The sequence below is a fragment of the Scomber scombrus genome, chromosome 11 (genome assembly GCF_963691925.1).
Source record: "Scomber scombrus chromosome 11, fScoSco1.1, whole genome shotgun sequence".
NCBI lineage: Eukaryota > Metazoa > Chordata > Actinopteri > Scombriformes > Scombridae > Scomber > Scomber scombrus.
This window is the reverse complement of record NC_084980.1, coordinates 166,510-175,157: the sequence shown is the minus strand read 5'-3', so window position 1 is coordinate 175,157 and position 8,648 is coordinate 166,510.

The following is an 8,648-nucleotide window of genomic DNA, read 5'->3' as shown; positions in this document are numbered from 1 at the left end:
GTCCGGTAGTGTCGAAAAAGTCAAAAATTGGGATTTTCCCAAATTTTTGCTAAAAGGGGCCAGGGGGCGGGCTGATTGAAAAACGAGCAAAATCAAGCACAGTTGGGGCGTTTTGGGAAAATTGTGAAGGATTTTCCAAACCGGGCAAAATTTGAAAAAAAAAGACAGGGCCGGTAGTGTCGAAAAAGTCAAAAATGGGGATTTTCCCAAACCTTGCTAAAAGGTGCCAGGGGGCGGACTGAGTCAGAAAGGAGCAAAATCAAGCACAGTTGGGGCGTTTTGGGAAAATTGTGAAGGATTTTCCAAACCGGGTAAAATTTGAAAAAAAAAGACAGGGCCGGTAGTGTCGAAAAATTCAAAAATGGGGATTTTCCCAAACCTTGCTAAAAGGGGCCAGGGGGGCGGACTGAGTCAGAAAGGAGCAAAATCAAGCACAGTTGGGGCGTTGTGTGAAAATTGTGAAGGATTTTCCAAAGTGGGCAAAAATTGAAAAAAACGACAGGGCCGGTAGTGTCGAAAAAGTCAAAAATGCGGATTTTCCCAAACCTTGCTAAAAGGGGCCAGGGGGGCGGACTGAGTCAGAAATGAGCAAATTCAAGCACAGTTGGGGCGTTTTGAGAAAATTGTGAAGGATTTTCCAAACCGGGTAAAATTTGAAAAAAACGACAGGTCCGGTAGTGTCGAAAAAGTCAAAAATGGGGATTTTCCAAAACCTTGCTAAAAGGGGCCAGGGGGGCGGACTAAGTAAGAAAGGAGCAAAATCAAGCACAGTTGGGGCGTTTTGGGAAAATTGTGAAGGATTTTCCAAACCGGGCAAAATTTGAAAAAAACGACAGGGCCGGTAGTGTCGAAAAAGTCAAAAATGCGGATTTTCCCAAATCTTTGCTAAAAGGGGCCAGGGGGCGGGCTTATTGAAAAACGTGCAAAATCAAGCACAGTTGGGGCGTTGTGTGAAAATTGTGAAGGATTTTCCAAAGTGGGCAAAAATTGAAAAAAACGACAGGGCCGGGTAGTGTCGAAAAAGTCAAAAATGCGGATTTTCCCAAATCTTTGCTAAAAGGGGCCAGGGGGCGGGCTTATTGAAAAACGTGCAAAATCAAGCACAGTTGGGGCATTTTGGGAAAATTGTGAAGGATTTTCCAAACCGGGCAAAATTTGAAAAAAACGACAGTGCCGGTAGTGTCGAAAATGTCAAAAATGGGGATTTTCCCAAACTTTGCTTAAAGAGGCCAGAGGGGGGGGCTGGGTGAAAAAGGAGCAAAATCAAGCACAGTTGGGGCGTTTTGTGAAAATTGTGAAGGATTTTCCAAACCGGGCAAAATTTGAAAAAAACGACAGGGCCGGTAGTGTCGAAAAAGTCAAAAATGGGGATTTTCCAAAACCTTGCTAAAAGGGGCCAGGGGGGCGGACTAAGTAAGAAAGGAGCAAAATCAAGCACAGTTGGGGCGTTTTGGGAAAATTGTGAAGGATTTTCCAAACCGGGTAAAATTTGAAAAAAAAGACAGGGCCGGTAGTGTCGAAAAAGTCAAAAATGGGGATTTTCCCAAATTTTTGCTAAAAGGGGCCAGGGGGCGGGCTGATTGAAAAACGAGCAAAATCAAGCACAGTTGGGGCGTTTTGTGAAAATTGTGAAGGATTTTCCAAAATGGGCAAAATTTGAAAAAAACGACAGGTCCGGTAGTGTCGAAAAAGTCAAAAATTGGGATTTTCCCAAACCTTGCTAAAACGGGCCAGGGGGGCGGACTGAGTCAGAAAGGAGCAAAATCAAGCACAGATGGGGCGTTTTGGGAAAATTGTGAAGGATTTTCCAAACCGGGCAAAATTTGAAAAAAACGATAGTGCCGGTAGTGTCGAAAAAGTCAAAAATGGGGATTTTCCCAAATCTTTGCTAAAAGGGGCCAGGGGGCGGGCTGATTGAAAAACGAGCAAAATCAAGCACAGTTGGGGCGTTTTGGGAAAATTGTGAAGGATTTTCCAAACCGGGCAAAATTTGAAAAAAAGACAGGGCCGGTAGTGTCGAAAAAGTCAAAAATGGGGATTTTCCCAAACCTTGCTAAAAGGTGCCAGGGGGCGGACTGAGTCAGAAAGGAGCAAAATCAAGCACAGTTGGGGCGTTTTGGGAAAATTGTGAAGGATTTTCCAAACCGGGTAAAATTTGAAAAAAAAGACAGGGCCGGTAGTGTCGAAAAAGTCAAAAATGGGGATTTTCCCAAACCTTGCCAAAACGGGCCAGGGGGGCGGACTGAGTCAGAAAGGAGCAAAATCAAGCATAGTTGGGGCGTTTTGGGAAAATTGTGAAGGATTTTCCAAACCGGGCAAAATTTGAAAAAAACGACAGTGCCGGTAGTGTCGAAAAAGTCAAAAATGGGGATTTTCCCAAATTTTTGCTAAAAGGGGCCAGGGGGCGGGCTGATTGAAAAACGAGCAAAATCAAGCACAGTTGGGGCGTTTTGGGAAAATTGTGAAGGATTTTCCGAACCGGGCAAAATTTGAAAAAAAGACAGGGCCGGTAGTGTCGAAAAAGTCAAAAATGGGGATTTTCCCAAACCTTGCTAAAAGGGGCCAGGGGGGCGGACTGAGTCAGAAATGAGCAAAATCAAGCACAGTTGGGACGTTTTGAGAAAATTGTGAAGGATTTTCCAAACCGGGCAAAATTTGAAAAAAACGACAGGGCCGGTAGTGTCGAAAAAGTCAAAAATGCGGATTTTCCCAAATCTTTGCTAAAAGGGGCCAGGGGGCGGGCTTATTGAAAAACGAGCAAAATCAAGCACAGTTGGGGCGTTTTGTGAAAATTGTGAAGGATTTTCCAAACCGGGTAAAATTTGAAAAAAAAGACAGGGCCGGTAGTGTCGAAAAAGTCAAAAATGGGGATTTTCCCAAACCTTGCTAAAAGGGGCCAGGGGGGCGGACTGAGTCAGAAAGAGGCAAAATCAAGCACAGTTGGGGCGTTTTGGGAAAATTGTGAAGGATTTTCCAAACCGGGCAAAATTTGAAAAAAACGACAGTGCCGGTAGTGTCGAAAATGTCAAAAATGGGGATTTTCCCAAACTTTGCTTAAAGAGGCCAGAGGGGGGGGCTGGGTGAAAAAGGAGCAAAATCAAGCACAGTTGGGGCGTTTTGTGAAATTGTGAAGGATTTTCCAAAGTGGGCAAAATTTGAAAAAAACGACAGGTCCGGTAGTGTCGAAAAAGTCAAAAATTGGGATTTTCCAAAATTTTTGCTAAAAGGGGTCAGGGGGCGGGCTGATTGAAAAACGAGCAAAATCAAGCACAGTAGGGGCGTTTTGTGAAAATTGTGAAGGATTTTCCAAAGTGGGCAAAAATTGAAAAAAAAGACAGGGCCGGTAGTGTCGAAAAAGTCAAAAATGCGGATTTTCCCAAACCTTGCTAAAAGGGGCCAGGGGGGCGGACTGAGTCAGAAATGAGCAAAATCAAGCACAGTTGGGGCGTTTTGTGAAAATTGTGAAGGATTTTCCAAACCGGGTAAAATTTGAAAAAAACGACAGGGCCGGTAGTGTCGAAAAAGTCAAAAATGGGGATTTTCACAAACCTTGCTAAAAGGTGCCAGGGGGTGGACTGAGTCAGAAAGGAGCAAAATCAAGCACAGTTGGGGCGTTTTGAGAAAATTGTGAAGGATTTTCCAAAGTGGGCAAAATTTGAAAAAAACGACAGGTCCGGTAGTGTCGAAAAAGTCAAAAATGGGGATTTTCCCAAACCTTGCTAAAAGGGGCCAGGGGGGCGGACTAAGTAAGAAAGGAGCAAAATCAAGCACAGTTGGGGCGTTTTGGGAAAATTGTGAAGGATTTTCCAAACCGGGCAAAATTTGAAAAAAACGACAGGGCCGGTAGTGTCGAAAAAGTCAAAAATGCGGATTTTCCCAAATCTTTGCTAAAAGGGGCCAGGGGGCGGGCTTATTGAAAAACGTGCAAAATCAAGCACAGTTGGGGCGTTTTGTGAAAATTGTGAAGGATTTTCCAAAGTGGGCAAAAATTGAAAAAAAAGACAGGGCCGGTAGTGTCGAAAAAGTCAAAAATGGGGATTTTCCCAAACCTTGCTAAAAGGGGCCAGGGGGGCGGACTGAGTCAGAAAGGAGCAAAATCAAGCACAGTTGGGGCGTTTTGGGAAAATTGTGAAGGATTTTCCAAACCGGGCAAAATTTGAAAAAAACGACAGTGCCGGTAGTGTCGAAAAAGTCAAAAATGGGGATTTTCCCAAACTTTGCTTAAAGAGGCCAGAGGGGGGGGGCTGGGTGAAAAAGGAGCAAAATCAAGCACAGTTGGGGCGTTTTGTGAAAATTGTGAAGGATTTTCCAAAGTGGGCAAAAATTGAAAAAAACGACAGGGCCGGTAGTGTCGAAAAAGTCAAAAATGGGGATTTTCACAAACCTTGCTAAAAGGTGCCAGGGGGTGGACTGAGTCAGAAAGGAGCAAAATCAAGCACAGTTGGGGCGTTTTGAGAAAATTGTGAAGGATTTTCCAAAGTGGTCAAAATTTGAAAAAAACGACAGGTCCGGTAGTGTCGAAAAAGTCAAAAATTGGGATTTTCCCAAATTTTTGCTAAAAGGGGCCAGGGGGCGGGCTGATTGAAAAACGAGCAAAATCAAGCACAGTTGGGGCGTTTTGGGAAAATTGTGAAGGATTTTCCAAACCGGGCAAAATTTGAAAAAAAAAGACAGGGCCGGTAGTGTCGAAAAAGTCAAAAATGGGGATTTTCCCAAACCTTGCTAAAAGGTGCCAGGGGGCGGACTGAGTCAGAAAGGAGCAAAATCAAGCACAGTTGGGGCGTTTTGGGAAAATTGTGAAGGATTTTCCAAACCGGGTAAAATTTGAAAAAAAAAGACAGGGCCGGTAGTGTCGAAAAATTCAAAAATGGGGATTTTCCCAAACCTTGCTAAAAGGGGCCAGGGGGGCGGACTGAGTCAGAAAGGAGCAAAATCAAGCACAGTTGGGGCGTTGTGTGAAAATTGTGAAGGATTTTCCAAAGTGGGCAAAAATTGAAAAAAACGACAGGGCCGGTAGTGTCGAAAAAGTCAAAAATGCGGATTTTCCCAAACCTTGCTAAAAGGGGCCAGGGGGGCGGACTGAGTCAGAAATGAGCAAATTCAAGCACAGTTGGGGCGTTTTGAGAAAATTGTGAAGGATTTTCCAAACCGGGTAAAATTTGAAAAAAACGACAAGGTCCGGTAGTGTCGAAAAAGTCAAAAATGGGGATTTTCCAAAACCTTGCTAAAAGGGGCCAGGGGGGCGGACTAAGTAAGAAAGGAGCAAAATCAAGCACAGTTGGGGCGTTTTGGGAAAATTGTGAAGGATTTTCCAAACCGGGCAAAATTTGAAAAAAACGACAGGGCCGGTAGTGTCGAAAAAGTCAAAAATGCGGATTTTCCCAAATCTTTGCTAAAAGGGGCCAGGGGGCGGGCTTATTGAAAAACGTGCAAAATCAAGCACAGTTGGGGCGTTGTGTGAAAATTGTGAAGGATTTTCCAAAGTGGGCAAAAATTGAAAAAAAAGACAGGGCCGGTAGTGTCGAAAAAGTCAAAAATGCGGATTTTCCCAAACCTTGCTAAAAGGGGCCAGGGGGGCGGACTGAGTCAGAAATGAGCAAAATCAAGCACAGTTGGGGCGTTTTGAGAAAATTGTGAAGGATTTTCCAAACCGGGCAAAATTTGAAAAAAACGACAGGGCCGGTAGTGTCGAAAAAGTCAAAAATGGGGATTTTCCCAAATTTTTGCTAAAAGGGGCCAGGGGGCGGGCTGATTGAAAAACGAGCAAAATCAAGCACAGTTGGGGCGTTTTGGGAAAATTGTGAAGGATTTTCCAAACCGGGTAAAATTTGAAAAAAAAAGACAGGGCCGGTAGTGTCGAAAAAGTCAAAAATGGGGATTTTCCCAAACCTTGCTAAAAGGGGCCAGGGGGGCGGACTGAGTCAGAAAGGAGCAAAATCAAGCACAGTTGGGGCGTTTTGGGAAAATTGTGAAGGATTTTCCAAACCGGGTAAAATTTGAAAAAAAAAGACAGGGCCGGTAGTGTCGAAAAATTCAAAAATGGGGATTTTCCCAAACCTTGCTAAAAGGGGCCAGGGGGGCGGACTGAGTCAGAAAGGAGCAAAATCAAGCACAGTTGGGGCGTTGTGTGAAAATTGTGAAGGATTTTCCAAAGTGGGCAAAAATTGAAAAAAACGACAGGGCCGGTAGTGTCGAAAAAGTCAAAAATGCGGATTTTCCCAAACCTTGCTAAAAGGGGCCAGGGGGGCGGACTGAGTCAGAAATGAGCAAATTCAAGCACAGTTGGGGCGTTTTGAGAAAATTGTGAAGGATTTTCCAAACCGGGCAAAATTTGAAAAAAACGACAGGTCCGGTAGTGTCGAAAAAGTCAAAAATGGGGATTTTCCAAAACCTTGCTAAAAGGGGCCAGGGGGGCGGACTAAGTAAGAAAGGAGCAAAATCAAGCACAGTTGGGGCGTTTTGGGAAAATTGTGAAGGATTTTCCAAACCGGGCAAAATTTGAAAAAAACGACAGGGCCGGTAGTGTCGAAAAAGTCAAAAATGCGGATTTTCCCAAATCTTTGCTAAAAGGGGCCAGGGGGCGGGCTTATTGAAAAACGTGCAAAATCAAGCACAGTTGGGGCGTTGTGTGAAAATTGTGAAGGATTTTCCAAAGTGGGCAAAAATTGAAAAAAAAGACAGGGCCGGTAGTGTCGAAAAAGTCAAAAATGCGGATTTTCCCAAACCTTGCTAAAAGGGGCCAGGGGGGCGGACTGAGTCAGAAATGAGCAAAATCAAGCACAGTTGGGGCGTTTTGAGAAAATTGTGAAGGATTTTCCAAACCGGGCAAAATTTGAAAAAAACGACAGGGCCGGTAGTGTCGAAAAAGTCAAAAATGGGGATTTTCCCAAACCTTGCTAAAAGGTGCCAGGGGGGCGGACTGAGTCAGATATGAGCAAATTCAAGCACAGTTGGGGCGTTGTGTGAAAATTGTGAAGGATTTTCCAAAGTGGGCAAAAATTGAAAAAAACGACAGGGCCGGTAGTGTCGAAAAAGTCAAAAATGCGGATTTTCCCAAACCTTGCTAAAAGGGGCCAGGGGGGCGGACTGAGTCAGAAATGAGCAAATTCAAGCACAGTTGGGGCGTTTTGAGAAAATTGTGAAGGATTTTCCAAAGTGGGCAAAATTTGAAAAAAACGACAGGTCCGGTAGTGTCGAAAAAGTCAAAAATGGGGATTTTCCCAAACCTTGCTAAAAGGGGCCAGGGGGGCGGACTAAGTAAGAAAGGAGCAAAATCAAGCACAGTTGGGGCGTTTTGGGAAAATTGTGAAGGATTTTCCAAACCGGGCAAAATTTGAAAAAAACGACAGGGCCGGTAGTGTCGAAAAAGTCAAAAATGCAGATTTTCCCAAATCTTTGCTAAAAGGGGCCAGGGGGCGGGCTTATTGAAAAACGTGCAAAATCAAGCACAGTTGGGGCGTTTTGTGAAAATTGTGAAGGATTTTCCAAAGTGGGCAAAAATTGAAAAAAAAGACAGGGCCGGTAGTGTCGAAAAAGTCAAAAATGCGGATTTTCACAAATATTTGCTAAAAGGGGCCAGAAAGGCGGGCTTATTGAAAAACGAGCAAAATCAAGCACAGTTGGGGCGTTTTGTGAAAATTGTGAAGGATTTTCCAAACCGGGTAAAATTTGAAAAAAAAGACAGGGCCGGTAGTGTCGAAAAAGTCAAAAATGGGGATTTTCCCAAACCTTGCTAAAAGGGGCCAGGGGGGCGGACTGAGTCAGAAAGGAGCAAAATCAAGCACAGTTGGGGCGTTTTGGGAAAATTGTGAAGGATTTTCCAAACCGGGCAAAATTTGAAAAAAACGACAGTGCCGGTAGTGTCGAAAAAGTCAAAAATGGGGATTTTCCCAAACTTTGCTTAAAGAGGCCAGAGGGGGGGGGCTGGGTGAAAAAGGAGCAAAATCAAGCACAGTTGGGGCGTTTTGTGAAAATTGTGAAGGATTTTCCAAAGTGGGCAAAAATTGAAAAAAACGACAGGGCCGGTAGTGTCGAAAAAGTCAAAAATGGGGATTTTCACAAACCTTGCTAAAAGGTGCCAGGGGGTGGACTGAGTCAGAAAGGAGCAAAATCAAGCACAGTTGGGGCGTTTTGAGAAAATTGTGAAGGATTTTCCAAAGTGGGCAAAATTTGAAAAAAACGACAGGTCCGGTAGTGTCGAAAAAGTCAAAAATTGGGATTTTCCCAAATTTTTGCTAAAAGGGGCCAGGGGGCGGGCTGATTGAAAAACGAGCAAAATCAAGCACAGTTGGGGCGTTTTGGGAAAATTGTGAAGGATTTTCCAAACCGGGCAAAATTTGAAAAAAAGACAGGGCCGGTAGTGTCGAAAAAGTCAAAAATGGGGATTTTCCCAAACCTTGCTAAAAGGTGCCAGGGGGCGGACTGAGTCAGAAAGGAGCAAAATCAAGCACAGTTGGGGCGTTTTGGGAAAATTGTGAAGGATTTTCCAAACCGGGTAAAATTTGAAAAAAAAAGACAGGGCCGGTAGTGTCGAAAAATTCAAAAATGGGGATTTTCCCAAACCTTGCTAAAAGGGGCCAGGGGGGCGGACTGAGTCAGAAAGGAGCAAAATCAAGCACAGTTGGGGCGTTGTGTGAAAATTGTGAAGG